Raw genomic sequence first — 15885 nt, forward strand, 5'->3', positions numbered from 1 at the left:
GTTTTCCTCTGCATGTTGACCAGAAGATCTATTTCATGAATGAATATACAGGAAACTGAGTCGGAGCCCACCTGTGGGAGCCCACCTGTAGAGGCCTTTCATTAGAATGGTCTCTGGTTCTAGCCTCAGTTCAGAATACTGCATGTACCCGAGGACCTAGTCCAGATGTTTCTTTCATGTCTGACTTGAATTTGAAATCCTCCTCAGACTTCAGCTTCCAGGATTTCTCCAGTCCTTGCTCTCCCAGTGTCTTGGTGGGGATCTGCCATGAGTGTTGAACCCAGGAATGAATGAATGATATATACCCCAGATCGCTGGGGCTTTGTCTAGTTTTGCTGAGGTTGGAAAGGCTTGGGAGAGACCCCCTGTATGCAGATACAGAGCTACATGCAATTGCTTAGATAATCGTGTTCCCCACTTAATTGCTTGGGCATTGAACATTTCGCCCTTAACCTGTGGCTTGAGCAGTTAGGAGGAGACAATCTGGAGGTGAATCAGAAGATGGCTGAATCCACATGGTGGTGGTCTTGGTTTGGGAGATTTTCCTGGAGATTCATTTTTTTTTTTTTAAAAAGATTTTATTTATTTATTTGACAGACAGAGATCACAAGTAGGCAAAGAGGCAGGCAGAAAGAGAGGGGAAGGGGGAAGCAGGCTCCCTGCCGAGCAGAGAGCCCGACGCGGGGCTCGATCCCAGGACCCTGGGATCATGACCCGAGCCGAAGGCAGAGGCTTTAACCCACTGAGCCACCCAGGTGCCCCTTTCCTGGAGATTCAAACGAAAGGTCTAAATTCTTCCGGTGGGGAGTGGTAAACATTTTATGGATGGGAGATGGAAAATAAATGGTCTGGTTAACCTTTCACTCCCCCTCAAAACCCATTATTTGAAAAACCAAAAAGGGAAGTGAAGGGAGAAATCCTCCCACTCCCATCCCCATTCACCTCCATAGCCACCTCCTCTTCCAAGAACCTAACAGACAAGGTGCCAAGAAGTGTTAGGTACCAGCAGTGGTCTCAGATCTCATTCAAGGATCATGGTGAAAGGCATTCAAAGAGATTGTGGGGGCACAGGGATCCAATTAAGGGGGACAAGTTTAAGTTTTGCCTGGTCCCCTAAAAATTAATGGCACTAGAGAAGATGAGCTTTGGGAACTATAGCTTAATGGATACAATGTGTAAAAAGCTTCAGTGAGTCATGGTGGGAAGAGGCAATGAGGGCAGCAAATACAGTCTTAGATGATGTTATTAATAGCACTACAGGCTCTAGATTTCCTGTAGTGGTGTTCTTGGTAAGACCAGACCGGCCCAAGTGGATACTCACAACCTGGAACAGAGGGTCATGGAGATCCCAGCACATGAGGTATGATGAGAAGGTAAAATGATAGGAGGTGTCCTTTGGAAGGACTGTCTCCTTGACTTAAAAGGGAGAACCCAAATCTGTAGGTGAAATCTTTTTGGCTACAAAGAGGGCTGAGGCCTCCTAAGGTCAAGGTCTCCTAGTCACTTGCAAAGATGTCAAAGAACATATTCAGACATTTCAAAGATGTCCTCATGTCCATCGGTTCCCACTCTGGAATTCTATCAATAAGATGAGAGTTCCTCTAGTTGAAAAAAAGATCTAAAAAATCGTCCCTTTCTCATGTAATTTCTGTAGCTTCCAGGACACACCCACCTCCCCCTTCCAGTTCTGTAATGAAGCCACAACTGGTGCCAATTTGTGGAACTCCTTAAAGGCTATTCTCCCTTATATACCCCCGGACCAAGTCCCCATGCTCCCTCACCTGATTTCCTGCACTCACCTCCCCCCTGGTGTGTTCACACCTGCAAGTGCCTTTTACCAACCTCTTTGCCAAAAGGCAGCCAGAGTGACCTTTCAAAGGCCTATCAGTTCCTGGCATTTCTCTCCATAGAAATCTGCACTGATCTTCTAACAAATTCCCAGTCCTCCAAAGGCACTCATAATCCTCCCATCAGTCTCTTCATACCCCTCCAACAGACTGATGCCTGATCTGCCCCATCTCTCTGCCCTTCAACCACACTGCCTCCCTCGTCCTGTGGAGACCCCTCATGGCGCCTGCCTCCAAGCACCGGTGATTCCCATTGATGGGAAGACCCTCTTCCTCTCCCCCATCTCCCCACTCCAGTTACTCCCACTTATTCCTGAGCTCACAAGCCCCATGGTACACACTCTCCATGCAGCCTGCTCTCTCGTTTCTAGCACTGGCCTCCGTTTCTAGCTGTGGTTGTGTCATGGATGTCCCTCCCCAGCCAGCCTCCAAGCTCTCCTTCCCTTTAGCTCCAACACCTGACACAGTGCCTGGCAGGTAGTAAGCCCTGGCTAGCTTCTAAGAGCCTCACTGAGGGACTGAAAGCATTTTAAAAACATCACCACTTAGGCTCCAAACTGTAGGCAGAAAAAGCTTTGCCTGGACTGACATTTTAGAGACGTATTCGTCAAGTTGGATGTGTTCACTGACTTTACCTTGTAAAATTAAAAAAAAAAAAAAAAAGGACCTCTGTATCGCTTCGCATCTAACGAAGGCACATGTATACTATTAGGCCACGTTATGAGCTTAATGGAAGGAGACAAGATGTTTTCGCTAAGAAAATGTATAAGACTTTTGAGGTCAAGTGGGAGGAAACAGTCCGTTTGTTGGAGCATTGCTATCTTACTCTATCACAGCCACTCATAAAAATCTGACACGGGGTGAGTCAGAATTGTCTGTCGGAGATGAGTTAGATCTGGCTCATGTTCCTACAGACATGAAAGCCAGGAACTAAGAAGGAGGCTTTGAAAGCCTGGGTTGAGGATGCGGTGTGGTTCACTGCGATGAACTAAGTGCCCAGGGCCACCTGCAGACATGCAGGCCTGTGTCCTTCCTTTGTTCTGGGGTCCCTCTTGCACCATGTGGTGAGGCTGGTGGCTGGGAGCAGCTCAGGACAGGTCCCGGTGGCATCTTACCTCTCCCACCCTTCTGTGGGCTCCAGTGGGCTCCAGTAGGTCCCAGAGGACAGCCTGCCTTCCTTGCAAAGCCCAGTAGCACTGGGAGCAGAAACTGGGACCAAAGAGTGAGCACCCTGTTTGACAAGCTGGACCAGCCACCTCTTCTTCAGATGCAGGGGGAGCCCTGGCATGCTGACTCCTCCCTTCCCCCTTTCCCCTTTCCTCTCTTCCTCCCTCTACCCTTCCCCTCTCACCTTCCCTGGTGGTGCCCTTTCCCAATGCCCACTTCATCCCTTTTCCTTTCTACATGCCTGTCTTCTAGAGTTTCTTCTCCTTCCTCCCCATTACTTCCCTTCATCTGAATCTCCTCCTTGGTCCCTTTGTCCCCGCGCTCTGCACCACCTCCCCTTCCCTGGCCCCTGTTCAGCTACATCCCCACTGCAGGCAGAGCTGGACTAACATGCTCACTTGCTAGCTCAGCCACACTCCAGAGAAGTCACTCTTCCGTGGCCACATTCCTGACCCCCTGGTCCCTTCTCCACTTGTTCAGATATTGCTGTGAAGTGAGGAGGACAGAGCGGGGCTGCCACATAATCAGGCCAGAGGAGAAACCAAACCATGTGTCCACACTGTCCCCCAGCACTGCTGCTGTGAGAGCTTTCGGAGTCCTCAACAGGGTTAGGATTTAGGGGCTTCTTCAGAACCGGGAGTGAAAACAACCATAGGTCAAAAGAAAAGCTATGGCCCCCACCCAATAATAATAATCACAAATGAAAACTATGTAAACTCTGAAGTCCCAAAGTCGAAGAATTGCCTTGAATCTGTCACTAGAAAGCACCCAAGGCCTCACTCTCTGGGTTCTGGATTCTCTGGGAATGGCAGGAGGCACTGACACGGGCATGCTGAAAGATGGGGGCTAGCCTGCCCGCTGGCAGCGGGCGGGGTGGGGGTGTTACCTTGTGCGGCGCTGTCCCCGGCCCGACCACTGGCGGTCGGGGTGCAGCGCGGCGTCTGGGGTGTTCCCGGTGCCCTGGGGTTCGCGGGAGGCTGGGACACGACACCCCTCCCTGCCAGGCTCCTGCTCGTCGCCTGGGTTTTCTGCTCCAGGTGAGGGCCCGGCGCCCTGTCTCTTTACCTGTGAGCAGAGGGTCGTCCAGAGAAGCCATGGGGCAGGGAGGGGCAGCAGGCGGCTGGAACGGGACAGCGCGGCCTCGGGTGCTAGGCTGGAGCGCTTTAGCGCACGGGCTGCGAGTCCTGTGGGTCCTGCAGTCCCGACTGGGCCTCAGCACAGCACCCTGGCGCTGCCCGCCCCTCCTCCGCCAGCCCCTCCACCTCCTCCCAGACTCTCCTCTGCATCCTCCAAGAGCTCACTTCCCGCCTCGGGAATTAGCAAAGCCCCTTCTCCAGGCCACTCCCGCCCCGCCCCCGCCTTCGCCCCCCTCCCTCCTGAGTCCTCCGTGAGCTCACTTCCTGCTTTGGAAATTAGCAAAGCCCCTTCTCTGCGCCGCCCCGACCCCACCCTCCTGAGGCCCGGGCCCTGGCTAGGGTGCGGGGCGAAGCCCAGGCAGGCTGTGAGCATTGCCAGCGCCAGCTCTGGGCAGCCTCCTAGCCTGGCTCCCTGAGCGGGTGTCCTTGCCTGGCCTGGCTGTAAAAAGATCATCAGTCCTAAATGCGGGCTGCACTCTTGGGTCAGTTTGCTGGCTTCCAGATTGCTCCCAAAGCCATGAACCAGCTTCCCCAGCACAGGCCTGGGCTGAAATGCCTGCCCCAGATCTGTCTGAGCAGTCTCCTCTTCTCCAGGCAGGGATGGCACTTCGACCTGGATGTTTGGGTTTTTTGTTTGTTTCTTTGGTCATTGTTTATTACATGACCTCCAGGGTAGGTGCTCCACAAAGGGAGTGAAAACAGGTCGCCTGATATATAGGCATACGGCCATTCTAGAAAAATAGCTTGGGGTTCTCTAAGAAACGCGGCATTGGTCCTTGCACTATGGTTTAATAGAAAAGGGATTATGCACCTGATGAGGAAGCAGGAGGCTGGCTGAGGATGGAGAAGGGGCTGATGCCTTGCACTCCCTCTCCACCCACTCCCCTTGGTAATATATGTGACATTCCACAGGCACAGGCACCCCTGACCGCCTTAAAAAAGAATGTTGCTTTTATGCAGATCAAACTGGAGTAGTCAGAGAAACTATGGATAAACTCAGAGAAAGACTTGCTCAAAGAAAAAGGGATTTTCAGTCCCAGCAGGGATAGTTCGAAAACTGGTTCAACAGATCGCCTTGGCTTACTACTTTGTTGTCATCTATAAGGGGCCCTCTCATCATTCTGTTATTAACTCTAACTTTTGGTCCTTGTGTCTTAAACAGGTTAGTACAATTCATTAAAGATCGCCTGTCTGTTGTTCAGACTATGGTCTTGACTCAGCAATACCAACTACTTAAACAAGTAGAGTCCCAAAAGGACTCAATTGAAGAACAAAACAGATGGATATAAGATTATATCCATGTTAAAGAAAAAGGGGGGAATGAAGGACCCCAGGTCAGAATTATACTATAGCCTATAAGTTTTAACATTCTTTTTATGACCAGCTTATGCTAACTGAGAAACTGTAGCTAGCTGACGATAGATAAGGGAGTCAGCAAGCAGCATAACAGGATAACGAATAGCGAAAATCTGTGTTTAACCCGGCTGTTTCTGGCTTCTGTATAATAATGCTTCTAATGCTTTGCTAAGAAATGAAAAATTGCTTAAACCCTCAACTCTAAGGAGCGGGAGGCTGGCTGAGGACAAAGCGAAAGCTGGCGCCTTGCACCCCCCCCCTTCACCCACTCCCCTTGGTAACATGTGTGACATTTCACAGGCACCCCTGACTGCCCTACAAGAAGAGCAAATGGTTATCTTGCAGAGATCACAGTCCTGCAAGGCAGGAGTCTCTCTTGGTTTACAAATGTCCTTGAGATTTACAACAAAGAAGTAGCCTTATCAATAGCTCAATTTCCAAAGACACATAACTCAGTTTCTCAAGCCCTAACGTCACCCTCCCCTCCATAAAAAACCGAAGGAGATGGAGGTAGAAGGAAAAGTAAATAAAGTTAAATTTCTTTTAAGACCTAAATCTCACTAACAAGGACATTTGATAGCAGGAATGTAACATTCCACCAGGAGACTCCCAATTGTCTTTATGTTAGTGCCTCATTAGAGGGAATGTGGCCTTGGCTTAATAGTAACCAGGCCTTCAATATCCTGATAGTGCTTTCATTCGCATGCGTGGGCTAATCGGCCAGTTCTGCTTCTGTAAGATTGCTTTGTCTGCTTTCGCGCGCTGTCCCCTGACCCAATTCACTGACGCCAAGTATGCCTGTTCAAACTGTCAACCAATCAGCTCAGCCCCACCCGAAACTTGTTTGTACCTGTCTATAAAAATCCTGCACTACCCCAGCCGGGTGTGCTCGGTTAGCTGGAGCTGCCGACCACCCACCGGTACCTGCATGACAATAAACCTCTTGCTGTTTACATCCAGTGGCAGTGTTGGATTCTTGGGTAAGGGGATCCGCGGGTCTTTCACACCAAGTTACTTAAATGAGCATAGGTTGAAATCGTTTACTGAGAGTAAATATTTTAAGTAGTTATATTTTAACTACATCTATCATCAATCATAAATCTATTACACGAAGGTTACAGGCAATTTAAATGCAAGAGCACTCTCTTCAGGGTTTTAAATAATCCGTGTCTGTCTTGGCACATGAGAATGCAAAGATAGGAAATGGTTTGTAAAAGATCATATAATAGCTTTTACTAATTCTATTTATTTGACAGACAGAGATCACAAGTAGGCAGAGAGGCAGGCAGAGAGAAAGATGGGGAAGCAGGCTCCCCGCCAAGCAGAGAGCCTGATGAAGGGCTGGATCCCAGGACCCTGAGATCATGACCTGAGCCAAAGGCAGAGGCTTAACACGCGGAGCCACCCAGGCGCCCCCAGATGAAATATATTTCTGACTTAGAAACTTCAGATAGAATTTTTTTTGTCCATGATGACAACCGAAGAAAATGTGTCATCCCTAAACCTAACCTTAACCCCTAACAACGCTGAAACCTAAGCTGACCTTAAAGCCCAAACTAGAACCCTGAATCCCAAACCTGAAATGGAACCCAAAGCCTGTACCTGAGCCCTGGATCCAAGCCCTGAACCACGAACCCAAACCCTAAACCAGACCTCCAAGTCATGAACCCTGAACCCAAATCTGAGCATGAAGCCAAACCCCAAATTGACCTTGAACTTTATCCCATACCCCTGAGTCTTAAAGCCTAAATCATATACTTAAAGCCCTAAACTATAACTCTGTTCCCTTGTCCTTCACTCTAAATCGTCACCCTAACACTAAATCTAAAGCCTGATCTACAATTCTGACTAAAACCTGAACCTGAACCCAAATTCATACCCTTCACCACACTTTGCTTATGCACTTGCGATTGATGGATATGTGCAGTTTCTACTTTTTGATTCTTGTGAACATTGTTTGGGTTGGAGGCTAGGGTTAGGGTCTTGGATTAGGGTAGGGTCCAGGCTTGAGACCAAATTGAGGTCACAGTGTGGGTCTGCATCAGGGCCATGTTCAGTGCCACTGTTTGTGTCAAGGACTGTTGTAATTCCACATTGTTTCCTATTCATTGTTCCTTAGCTATTTGGGGGGATGTTGGGGGGTATTGGGCTCCATGCAGCTTGAATTTCCGGAATGAAATGGCATCAGCTGGACCCCAGGAGGGAGCAGGACCTTCCACTGAAGGGTGAGCTCAAACAGTCCTGCACTGCCTTCCACCGCCTGCAGAGGGCGCCAGACCGCAGCTCCCGCCCTGAGCCCAGGCAGCTCAGCCACAGCTGGGACCGGAGGCCCGCCTATTCAGGACCCACTGTGGAGACTTCTGGAGAATGTAGGGTGCCTCCCACCCTGACAGGACAAGCTGATGAGGGTGTGGCTCTGCAGCCACACTGACCGGACCCATTGTGTAGGATGCGCCCACACTGGCAGCAGTCCAACCTCCTAAGGACCAGACGCTGGAGGAGGTGAGGAGAAGCCGCCTGAGTGGACTGTCAAGGGGTTTGTGGTCTCAGGACCCCACAGAGGAAGGGCGCCCTGTGTAGACACTGGGGCTTCCGTCGTTTTGTGTGAGGAGACGTGGCCTCCTGCTGTGCTGTGTGCGGGGCTGTGGGGTCCCCCCTTTCTGGGCTCAGGTGCTCCTCGGTCCTCGTCTGTATTTCTGTGCTCGCGGATTCGGTTCCTGGGGCTCCTCAGATGGTCTGCAGTCAGGGAGCGTCCGCCTGCTTCGCCGCTTGTGCTCCCCCCACCTCAGCCCTGCGGGGTCCTTCCCGTGTCCACACCCACTCCAGGCTTGTGCCGAGTCCCGAAATTCAGGAGCCAGAGTGAGGACTCTGTAGACGGTTTTGGGGAGAGTAGGTATTTTCCCAGTGTGGGTTCTTCCCTGAGCACAGTGCCTCCCCATCTCTGTGTGTCCCCCTCCTTGTCTGTCGTCATTGTTGCAGGGCTGTCAGAGGACAAGTCTGTCACCTTCTTGGTTCAGGGGCCTCCCGGGTATCTTACTGTCTTGGATGCAGGTGTAAATGAGATCGTTTTCCATAGTCTCTTTCTGATGGTTCCTTCCGAGCACGTAGGAGTGCCACTGATTTGTGCATATTGATTTTGTTCCTTGGAAGTTCTTGAATTTATTAGTTCGATTTGCCTCAAACTCCATCTGCCAGTTATTTGACCAGCAGCATGGGTTTATTTGGGAAGAGCAGAGAATGGCAGTCTGGGCTGAGCAAGCTATGGTCTCATCACAGGCAAGTGTGAGAAACAAAGGAGAAGAACATTATTTCATGGAGGAGGAAGAAGTTGGGAAGGGTGCTTGAAGGAAAGTCCCCTGGAGAAAGGCAGGGTGATGGAGAATTCTCTCTCCTACAAAAAGTCAGGAGATGAACCTCCGGCTTCCCCTGTGGGGCCTGGAATTGGTGAGTCTCTCCTGTGGGGGATTGCAATGTGGGGTCTGTAATGGGCACTGAGCACCAGGCGCCCCCTTCCAGCCTCCCCTTCTGGCATCCCCAGTCCACTTTACTGGGGCCTCCCTTCCTGCTTTTGCACAGTTCTAACCAGCTTGTGGTGGAACGTTGGGGAAAACTGAAATTCCATATCCACTGCTTCTATTGCACCTGAGAGATACAGGGGCCCATGATTTAATCCTCCCACGAGTCTCTTGCTAACATGTGTCCTCTCCATGTTGGGTGACCTGGATCTGGGAGGGCTTGGCCTCCATCCCAAAGTCTGATGTTCTCCCTGCTTCCGTGTCGACGTGCTGACATGGATGTTTGGAAGAGTCATTTCCTCTGCGGTGATTTCAAAGTGCAGTCAGCTTGTTATAGCAGCACAAATACGTGCTGTCTCTACACTCAGATTCCCCAGCCGTCATTTCTTTACCACGTTTGCCACTTCACATGGGATGCTTCAGTGTGTTTGATCCCACACCAGGACAATGTCCTGCAGAACCACCACATAACCAGAAATGAGGAGATCATTACAGAACCCATCCAAGGGTTAGTGTTAGGGACCAGGGACATGGCAGGACTGACCTGAAGACCCCATGGAGAGCTGTCTGGGTGGCTGAGTTGACAGTGTAGGTGAGGGTGAGTGTCTGGCTCTGGCTTTGTGTCCAGGAGTCAGCTCTGTGTGGGTGTGTCCTCAGCTGGGCATGCAGATTTCTGCTCCTCTGAATCCTTTCCGGAGATCCAAAAGGCACAGTTGCCTTCTGGGCGACAGGCTGAGTCCTCTGGGATTGCCCAGGTGTCCCCAAATTGTAGGGCACCTACTGCAAGGCCTTTGGGGTCAGAATCCTGAGAACCAAACCAAAGGTTATGGTTAGGACCCACCACATGGCAGGCCCGATCTGCCAGCACTCTGTCCATCTTTCTGGGGGAGGGGAAAGTCGAGGGATTTGTTCAGGGTGAGTGTCCAGCTCCAGGTTTGCATCCAGGGGCCTGCTGAATATGGGGGTGTCCAGAGGTAGGAATGCAGATTTCAGTTCCTCTGAATCCTTTCTGGAGTTCCAAATGGCATGGTTCCTTTCAGGGTGGCAGGGTGAGTCCTATGGTGTTCCTCACTGTCCCCAATCTCTGCGGCTTTGGAGCCAGGCCGTTGGGGACAGACCTCTCAGGACAGAATCTAGGCTTAAGAGTTTGTACCTATGGGCATGGCTGCACTGATCTGAAAGCACTGTGGTGAGGATCCCAGGGGTCTGTGTTGAGAGCATGGTTCAGGATCAGTATCAAGGTCTGGTTTTGTGTCCAGGGGACCGCTGAATGTGGGGGTGGTCTCAGATGTCCAAGACGATTTCCCCTACTCTGAATCCTTTCCAGCATTCCAAATAGCCAGTGGCAAGCTGAAATCTCTGGGATTTCTCAGGTCTTGCCCTTGCCCTTGCAAGGGCAAGATACTTTTTACAGTAAAAGATTTCACCAGATGAGCTGAACAGCAGAAAAGACACAGCTCAGGAATAAATCAGTGAACAGCAATATCATGCAAAATTCTTCTTTGAGAACACACTACATAGCAAGGGAAGATAGGAGAGAAAGCTGAGATATAAAGGACAGACCCTCCAACTTTCCAACATCATTCCCTACTTGTTTATTTCCATTGCTGTCAGCTACTTCCCAGTCAAATATAAGTCACCTGAGCCTTTTTTCTTCCGAGTTTGGGGCACTGCAAAGCCAACCAGAGGGGCCAAGGGCACCCCTGTACATGCTGAGCTGAGCCCATTTGTACCCCAACAGGGAGAAGGTACCAGCCTGGCCGTCTGGTGCTCCATGGTCTGTGGCAGTCCTTCCTTCTGGACCCTGCTTTGCTGCTCTTCTTTCCCTAACCCTGGTCTCAAACTAGGGATTGCTCCTGGAGGAGGAACTCAGGGAGATGAGGCTCAGGAGGGCCTCCCTGCATGGAATCTCCGTGTGACGAGTGCACAGCCAACAGATTTTGCCCAGGGACTTGCAAAATGCAGAGAGGCAGATTTCTTTTCTCTCTTTCTCTCTCTCTCTCTCTCTCTAGCCACATACCAACCGGGAGTTCTTAGAACTTTCTTCAGTGACTTCTAGGTGTAGCTTGGCCACTATTTCCACAGAAAGGCCACTTGAGCATGATCAAACACACGTATAAGCAATTACATTTAAAAAAATAAACAATAAGCCAATGCACACAGACCTTTGACAGCCGCACAGGACGCTCAAGGGACCAGAGTCCCTACCTTGGGCAATAGTGGTAGAGGCCGGGTTCTGCCACGCAGGTCACTAGACCTTTGGCAGTTTCCACGATTGCAAATCCAGACATGCAGAATCCTGAGGGACAACCTACTAACTGCAAAAGAGCAAAAATTCATTAGGATTCAGAGAGTGGAAATCCATTTGTACTGGAAAAGAAAGAAGTAGGCTTGCTGTGAATCCAGCAGGGAGGACAGGCATAGATAAAGGCTGGTGTATGGGTCACGGAAACTATTGTTTCTCAAGGGTCATGCTGTCTCTGTAAAATGCTATGAGACTGTCTCTTGGGGAACTCCTGCTTTCCTACCACTGACGCCCCCAGATTCTGCTTTGCTAGTCCCATGGATTCCTGGGGATACCTAGTTGATTAGCTACGCTGTCCTCATGACAACACTTGCTAATGGACTGAATGTGTGTGTCTTGTCCCGATTCAGCTTTTGAAGCCCTGACCCTCAAGGAGTGCCATCAGGAGGTATGGGTTTTGAGAGGTGATGAGGTCATGAGATTGGAACACTTGTGCATGAGATAAAAGCACTTCTGAGAAAAGACCTGAGAGATTGTTCTGCCAGCTGTCATCCATGCAAGGCTACAACAGAAATATGGGCATCTATAGATAATGAATCAGTCTCTTGCTAGATATCAGATCTCCCAGGATCTTGCTTTTGGACTTCTCAGTCTCTAGAACTGCAAGGAATAGTACATGTTTTGCTGTTTCAGCCACCCAGTCTGTCATCATTTGTTGCAGCAACTTGAACTGAATAAGGCAGAGCCCAAGTCCTGGATAATCCCTGCTTCTACTCATTTCCCCTCAGAAAGAGCTTCTAATCCAGAACTGACCTCTGCTGTCCATACACGTGCCTCAGACTCCTTCTGTGAGAGCCCAGACTTTGTAAAAGACTCCTCCCTCATGGCAACCAGCATTCTGTGACTCCTGAGGAATGGCCTCCCTGACTGTACTGAGTAAATCAATCTGATTTTGATTCTGGAGTCCCAGGATCAAGGACTGCATCAGGCTCCCAGCTTCATGGGGAGTCCGCTTCTCCCTCTGACCTTCTCCCCTCTCATGCTCTCTCTCTCTCACTCTCTCTCTCTCTCTCTCAAATAAATAAATAAAAATCTTTTAAAAATCTGATTTTAACAGACCATAAGCTTGTTCTTGCTGGTCTTTGGAAGATTAGGCATTAGGCCTTCGGAGAAAGTTCTGAATGGCTGCTTCAGGAAGGGGTGAACTGTGTCCCCAAGGTCTCTTTTTGCTGCCTTCTAATCACAGATGCTAAGACAAATCCTCCGAGGTGCTGGTTTTTCAAAGCACTCAATGCTTTGGCTTTGAAGGTCCTCACTTGACAGTTCTGCTTTAATCAGTTTGTGACAAAACAGCCAATTGGTGGTGGATGCAAAGTGCACTGATAAAGTTAATATCAGTGAACAATTTTTTGAGTGTCAAGCATGTGCATGTGTGTGCACACACATATCCATGTGCTAAGCATTATGGTAAATGTCTGACAAGAACTAAAACATCAAAATGTCAGGATACCCCATTAGCTGATATTTTTATTATTCCTACATCCTAAACTATGAAAAACAGGGTCCGAGAATCAGAAGTGGCAAAAAGAATCAAGATTTGAGGCAGTTCGATTTCACAGCCAGCCTTGATCAATAGGCATGTACACCTGTGTCTAGTTTCAGCTCTGTGTAACCTTGCCATAACCTTGGATAAGCCATTCATCTCTCAAGTTCAGGTTCTTGGTCCAAAGAGGGAAGGGGCACAGGTTGAGTACCTCCAGTGGGACTTCCTGGCAGGCTTGTTCATCCAAGCATTCCTGTTTCAGTTTGAGTAATTGAATCCCGTCTTTGTTTTACCGAAGGCCAAGCTTGTCCAGTGTGTCCATGCCACCAGCCAACAGCATTTGTCCATGCCATGTAACAACTGAGCAACATTCATAGGAATGGGGGGAGGAAAAGATGTCCACAGGTGTTGACAGATGTTCTGCATGGAGGAACAGGAGCTGGGGCCATCACCTGCTGTTTCTAGTGGCCTTCTCTGTCGAGTTAAAACAAATGGCAATTATTTGCAATGGCAGGGATGAAAGTAGAGGGTATTATGCCAAGCGAAATAAGTCAGTCAGAGAAAGACAATTATCATATGATCTCATTCATATGTGGGGTTTAAGAAACAAAACAGAATCCTAGGGCAGTAAAGGAAAAAAATAAAACAAGATGAAGTCAAAGAGGGAGACAAACCAGAAGAGACTTTAAAAAAAAAAAAGATTTTTATTTACTTATTTGACAAACAGAGATCACAAGTAGTCAGAGAGGCAGGAAGAGAGAGAGAGGAGGATGCAGACTCCCCAGGGAGCAGAGAGCCTGATGTGGGGCTCGATCCCAGGACCCTGAGATCATAACCTGAGTTGAAGGCAGAGGCTTTAACCCACTGAGCCAGCCAGGTACCACTCAGAAGAGACTCTTAATCACAGTAAACAAACTGAGGGTTCTTGGAGGGGAGGGGGATGGGTGGATGGGGTAACTGGGTGATGGACATTAAGGAAGACATGTGATACAGTGAGCACTGGGTGTTATAAAAGACTGATGAATCACTAACCTGTATGTCTGAAACTTGTATTATATGTTAATTAATTGTTTTTAGATTAAAATTTTCTTTAAAAATAATTTTAAAATAAAATAAATAACAATCAAATAATGATCAGAGTTATCCAGCAGGGAGTATCAGATCTAGATGTCAGTTAAATTTAAGGGGCTTGCCGAAGTTTAGGAGAGTCATGCTAGGTCATTTTCCTGTTTGGGGAAGTCTTCAGGGGCAGTTCCAAAGACAAAGAATATTAATATTTCTCCTTCCCCCATTCCTCCTAGATCCAAAGATGTTTCCTCCACTCATCCACTGGCCCTGTATGTAGGTGTTGCTTTCTCTCTACCAATCAAAAAATCAGTGAGTAACTAGAACTTCACCTTTTCCAGTATCCCCCTACCCCCGACCTTTTGTCTTTAATGGCCATGGGCAACAGGGACAAAGACATTTTTTAAAAACTTACAGAGATCTATTATGCTCTACTACCTTGGCCCGCATGGGCCACTGCAAAGGGATTCTGTGAACCGTGTACTCAGATGAATTGTCATTATCTTCATAAAGGCAGGGGCAGTGATAGACACAGGAATCAAAAAAGCAAGAGTTGGGGCACCTGGGTGGCTCGGTGGGTTAAGCCGCTGCCTTTGGCTCAGGTCATGATCTCAGGGTCCTGGGATCGAGTCCCATATTGGGCTCTCTGCTCAGCAGGGAGCCTGCTTCCTCCTCTCTCTCTCTGCCTGCCTCTCTGCCTACTTGTGATCTCTCTCTGTCAAATAAATAAATAAATCTTTAAAAAAAAAAAAAAGCAAGAGTTAATGGACCATCAGAATAATGCAGTACCAACACTTTTTTGTCCTTGGCTTGAATCCTCAAGGTCCACTGTCTCAACAGAATTTTCATTTTGGTCTCATCTGACTCACTTGTCCACCCCTGGTCCAGTTGGCAGTTATACTGAGAACTTGAAATTTTCCTTAGAAGAGAGAAAGAGTATTTGTCAGGTAAATCAAGGAAATGTCCATATATAGGAAGTTATGCCTTTTGTCGTGGTACTCCATTAGCACCCTCCTGACTGTTAAAGAAAAAAAAAATTGTGACACCCATTAAAGACAGTAAGGAAGATTTTATTCAAGGGACGCTACTACGATGGGATTTTATTTTATAGTATGGGAGAGAAATCTGGCTCAGCTCAGACAAATGGAGATTTACAGCTAAACAGCATGGTGGGGGTCACTGAATGTAAAATTAAGATGGAACATCAAGGGTAAGGATGAAGGGATTCTGGCTAAACCATATGGACAGTAATATTGTTGAAGGAAGGCTAGGGTCATAAACTATTGAGATCAGGGGATAAGGAATTTTTTAAAAGATTTATTAATACATTTTAGAGAGAGGGACAGGGGTAGGGGTAGAGGGAGAGGGAAATAGAATTTTAATCAGACTCTTCACTGAGCATAGAGCCTGAGGTGAGGCTTAATCTCAGGACCGTGAGATCATGACCAGAGCAGAAACCAAGAGTCAAACGTTCAACCAGCTGCACCAACCAGGTGCCCTGGGAATAAGGGATTTGATCAGATATTAAGCGTTATAGATACTGAAGCACCTGGGTGGCTTAGTTGGTTCAATCTCTGGCTTTGGCTTAGGTCATGATCTGATCCCAGGATCAAGCCTGGCATTGGGCTTGCTGCTCAGTGGGGAGTCTGGTTCTCTCTCTCCCTCTGCTATTCCCCCTGCTCAGGCTCTCTCTCTGTCAAAATAAATAAATCTTAAAAAAAAAAAAGAGTGGTAAGATACCAGGGGTGAGAGATAAGGAATTTGATCAGATATCAAGAGTAGGATAGGAGATTGCTGAAAAATTGACTAAGCAGATTTCTTGCTAAAACTGGGCTAAGTGGGCGGAGCCTGAGGTCAAGGCTGGACAGAAAGAGGACTCAGAGGAACTTGACTCCAGTCTGGTCAAGGAGAAAATCTTCATCATCCATGACCATTGTATTTTCTGCAGTCACACATTTTACTAATTCTTATATCAGACATTCAGTGAACGAGAAACATGAACACAGCAGCA

Source organism: Mustela lutreola, chromosome 9 (genome assembly GCF_030435805.1).
Source record: "Mustela lutreola isolate mMusLut2 chromosome 9, mMusLut2.pri, whole genome shotgun sequence".
NCBI classification, from domain to species: Eukaryota; Metazoa; Chordata; class Mammalia; order Carnivora; family Mustelidae; genus Mustela; species Mustela lutreola.